Source organism: Sinohyriopsis cumingii, unplaced genomic scaffold, assembly GCF_028554795.1.
Source record: "Sinohyriopsis cumingii isolate HCF-2022 unplaced genomic scaffold, ASM2855479v2 utg000873l, whole genome shotgun sequence".
NCBI lineage: Eukaryota > Metazoa > Mollusca > Bivalvia > Unionida > Unionidae > Sinohyriopsis > Sinohyriopsis cumingii.
Genome location: NW_028315938.1, coordinates 2,552,557 through 2,557,514, shown reverse-complemented (window position 1 = coordinate 2,557,514; position 4,958 = coordinate 2,552,557). Strand labels below are relative to the sequence as shown.

The window sequence follows — 4,958 nt, the reverse complement described above, 5'->3', positions numbered from 1 at the left end:
TCTTCACAAGAACCCTATCCCCAGGCAGAAGAGTTGCATCTCTTGCTTTTATGTCACATGCCCTCCTGTTTTTCTTGAGATTTTTCCGCAAGACATGTGGCTAGTTTGTACGATTCTTCCAGTCGGTTCCGAAGAGATTTTATATAAATAGACAAATTGTCTGATCCAATACCCTTATCTAATCAAAATGCGAGGTCAATAGGTAAACGTGGCTCTCTTCTAAACATCAGAACGAATGGAGTCTGCCTGTAGACTCGTGGCGCGTACAATTATATGCATGAACCAATGGTCCTAAATAGCTCTTCCAATCCCTTTTCTGATCTGGGTCGAGAGTTCCCAACATACCTAGCAGTGTCCTATTCCATCGCTCACACATACCATTGCCCATTGGATGATAGGGTGTCGTGCGAGACTTCTTTATTCCAGTAATTTGACATAATTCCTTGATCTTGCTTTCAAAGTTTGCACCTTGGTCTGAATGAAAACGCTGGGGCATACCATAATGCACTATAAAACTATTAAATAGAGCCTCAGCTGTATTCCTGGCTGTGTGGTTTCTTGTCGGAATGGCCTGTGCATACCTGGTAAAGTGATTTGTAATAACCAGTATATTTTGGTAGCCTCCTTTGGACATCTCAAGAGTCAGAAAATCGATGCAAACGAGTTCCAATGGCTGTGTGGTCACTATGTCGACGAGTGGTGCTCGAACATCCGTTGACGCTTTTCTAAGCATGCAACGACGATATTTTTTGATCCATACTTCCACATCTTTTGCCATAAGCGGCCAATAGAATCTATCCCTTAGAAGAGAAAGCGTCTTGTCTTGGCCTAAATGACCGCAATCATCATAAGTAGTGCATAGCCTCCTCACGGTGAGACTTGGGAAGTACCAGCTGTAGTTGATTATGATCATCAGCACTTGTCTTCCGGTATAGCATACCTCTTCGCAGGCATAAATTGTCAAAAGTCCGAAATAATCCTAAATGATCTCTTTCAGTAGGTAGGAACTGTCGATTACGCCTTCTTTTGTCTCGTACATGCTTGACGCATTCCCTTATAACCGGATTATTCGACTGAGCAACTCTCCAATCTCTGTCTGTCATTGCAAATATTCCCGAACCAGAGTCAATGTTGTCAACAACATCTGCAGACATACAAAGACTTTCAACAAATGGCTGGGCACTAGTTAAATTATAGAGAGCGTGTAAGGTCTCTCTAGTAATAGTCTTCATATCCTTGGTACTGCTCCTGCTCTCTACACATGGCAACCGAGATAGACCGTCTACGTCCGAATTCCTTGAACCGGCTCTGTAAATGATGTCAAAGTTGTAAGTGGCTAGAGCAACTAACCACCGATGCCCAGTGGCATCAAGTTTGGCTGATGTAAGAACATACGTGAGCGGAATGTTGTCAGTGTACACAGTAAAGTACTGTCCATAAAGGTAATCATTGAATTTGTCCGTGATTGCCCATTTTAATGCTAGGAATTCCAGTCGATGTGCTGAATAATTTAGCTCACTTTTTGTTAACTCTCTGCTGGCAAAGATGAATACTCGCCTGATACCATCTTGAATCTGATACAGAACTGCACCAAGGCCGTGTTGACTGGCATCTGTGTGCAGCTCGAAAGGTTGCCCAATGTCAACGTAGCCTAGAATAGGTGGTGAAGAAAGAACATCCTTCAGCTGTTGAAAGGCTTTCTCTTGTTCCTATTCCCACTTCCATGGTATGTGTTGAATTTTCTTCTGACGCTTACTCGCTTTTTTCCGAGTGCTTGGCATTATTTCTGATAATGGTCTAGCTATCTTCGAGAAGTTCTTCACAAACTTGCGGTATCAGCCAGCAAATCCAAGTAATTGTCTCACTTCCTCAGGGGTGTGTGGAGCTGGCAGGTTTATGATTTGGTCAATCTTGGCTGGATCTGCCTCATCACCTGCCTCTGATACAATATGGCCGACATATATGACCCTTTCCTTGAAGAATTGGCACTTCTTTCGGGACAACTTCAAACCACACTCCCTAAGCCTTGTTAGGATCTTTTCCAGATTTGTTAAATGTTCCTCATAGGTTTTACCGAAAATAATGATATCATCTAGATAGATCACGCAGATGGTCAAATGCATATCTCCGAGGCACTCTTCCATCAATTCCTGATACGTAGCTGGTGCATTCCAAAGCCCCATGGGTAATCTCTCGAACTCGTAGAAACCCAGTGGACCCACTGTAAAGGCAGTTCTCTCCTTATGAGATTCATCTAATTCAATTTGATGATACCCTGACTTCATATCCAGCACTGTAAAATATTTAGATCCAGCCAAACAGTCCAAGATATCTTCTATCCTGTGCAAGGAATAGGAATCCTTGATTGTCATTTTATTCAACTGCCAAAAATCAACGCACAGGCGAAGTTTTCCATCCTTCTTCCTCACTAAAACAACATTGCTGGCCCAAGGACTATGTGATTTACGAATCACACCGCTAGCAAGTAACTGGTGAAGGTGATCTTTCACCTCACTGTACATGGAAGGGAGTATCCGACGATATTTCTGTTTAAAAGGTGTTTCGTCGATCAGATTGATGCGATGCTTTACAGCTGCCGTAAATCCCACATCTGTTTCACTTCTGGAAAAGGTGTCTTCGAATTTCTTTATAAGATATATTCGTTTTTCTTGCTCATCTTTGGACAGTTTATCCGAAGTAATGTCCATCTGACTGAGAAGGCCATCTACTCGCTCCCTTCCAACCACATCTGCTGAGATATCAGCCACAAACACTGGTTGCAACTCACACACAATAGCACTGGGCGGAATACTAATCGTCTGGCAGTCACGTTTGACACGTGAACTTCTATCAAACCATTCCTCCTGTAATTATAAGTCACCAGGCCTGGAGAAATATCTAAGTCTTCATTTACTGTGGACATCACCGAATTCTGAAGCAAAGCACATGTTGAATGATAAGGTATCTCTTTATCAACGAAAGTTCGCAATATCACATTGCTATTGCTTTCTACAATAATATCATGTGACTCTGCGCTCTTCAAAACACCTAGACAAAAGTTTCTCTTTGCTAACTCCTTTTCTCGCAAAGTCAAACATCTGAATGTCAAATACCACGGAGTTGACAATCGAGCTGTCTGTCGAAATCTTGCTCCATGCTCACTTTTGCATTCCTCTAGAGCACGCATTAAGTAGTTTGTCCCTAGTAACACAGGAACGCGACTACTGTAGTTGCTGTCTGGCACGACTAACATTAGACAACGTTGTCTTTCCATATTTGGCAGAATATTACTTTCTATTTCAACTTCTATGTAGCCATTATATGGTATCTTCTCTCAATTTGCACATTCAACATTCAAAAGGTCTGTAATGGGCTCAATCTGAGTCGTCTTCAAATTCTTGTTATAACATGTCTGGCTAACTGTTGATACGGTCGATCCGGTATCAATCAATGAATTTACTCTAATACCATTGATGACAACAGAAACCTCGTTATCTTGTCCTACTAGCTCTATCGTGTCAGTTCCTTTATGCTTCTTGGGGCAACCCCTTGAAAAGCCTACTGCTTGCCCCCAGCCATAGGCCTCGTGAAGTTTAAATCCCGTTTTGAATGGTCTAGTCGAACACGACAAACAGAAGCAATGTGTCCGATTTGCCCGCAGCGCCAGCATATTCGGTCTCTCCTCTCATCAGTATTATTATTCCTAAATCGATTCATATAGTGTTGCTGGTTGTTGGATACGCGGGATGCTGAATACTCCTTAAGCATCTTCACTTCATTTGACAGCTGCTGGACAAGATCTCTCAATTCACTTAGCTCCTTGTTTTGTGATGTGGTTGAAGTTGATGCCACAGTAAGATTAATAGTTGTCTTGGTACGTTTTAGCTCATCTTCCCGTTGCCTGTGTTCAGATTCATTACGACGAAGAGCTATTCTCAATTCGTCAAATGTCTTGAGTGAATCACACTTATGGCCAGACACATCCTTAAGTGTCTGTTGAAGTCCTGTCCACAACATAGCCCTTAGCATATCATTTGTCTCACTGGTCTTCACTAACCCATGTTGGACGGCTTTGTTTTACAATTCTTCCAGCTTTCAACTCCATGTAGAAATATCTTCATCCTTTTTCTGGCGAGCACTGTAAAAGTCATCTAACAGACTCTTTCAAATCTACATTTCCATACACACTCTCCAACTTTGATATCAATTCCTTAATGGATGCTGTTAGACCCAATCGCATAGCAATCCGACCAGCTTCTCCTCTCAAGAAACGTCTGATGGCATGATATACCTGGTCCTGTGGATACCGGCCTTGTTGTAAGCATGTAACTTCATATCTCCATAATTCGTACGATGTTTCACTCTTCTTTTCTCCTGAAAATACCGATATCCTTTATTCATGTGGTAGTGTGACCGATATAGGACCACTGGCCACTGACGCCATTGCATGTGATGCTGTCAGCTCTTCCTTAATAGGATGTGCACCCCATCTAAGACGTGAAGTCTGCCATCAACTTTGCGAAATTTGCAGGTGTGTCTGCCTCTGGTTTGACTTTTAAAACCTTAAAGGCCCCTACTATGTTTTGGACTTCGTCCTCTGTGAACTCCATATGTACTCACACAAAAAAAAACGCGCGATCAAAGCGAAGAAATGCACAAACTTCTGTGCAATATCTATATATGGTCAGTTAAGCAAGAATATGTTAAAAAAAGTAAGGATCACCCTGAAAGAACAATGTTTGCCCTGTCAATAGCGAATATTATAAAATTGGGGAAAAATACATTCTATGAGAAAATAGTTCTGGACGAATCAATTGAACCAGAACTAACTGTATTTTAACTCTAGTATAAAACAGATTTTAAGATGAAACAAATTTCCAAAATAACATTTCCTATAAATGTACTAAGGAGAAAAAAAAATAATGGCAACAAAATTAGGAAGGAAATTCCATTAATAT

General features: G+C 41.4%; 1 pseudogene; it reads right to left on the bottom strand.

Moving 5' to 3' along the window:
• Positions 1-845: 845 nt before the first annotated feature.
• On the bottom strand, positions 846-4,029 carry LOC149773166 (uncharacterized; annotated as a pseudogene).
• Positions 4,030-4,958: the final 929 nt, after the last annotated feature.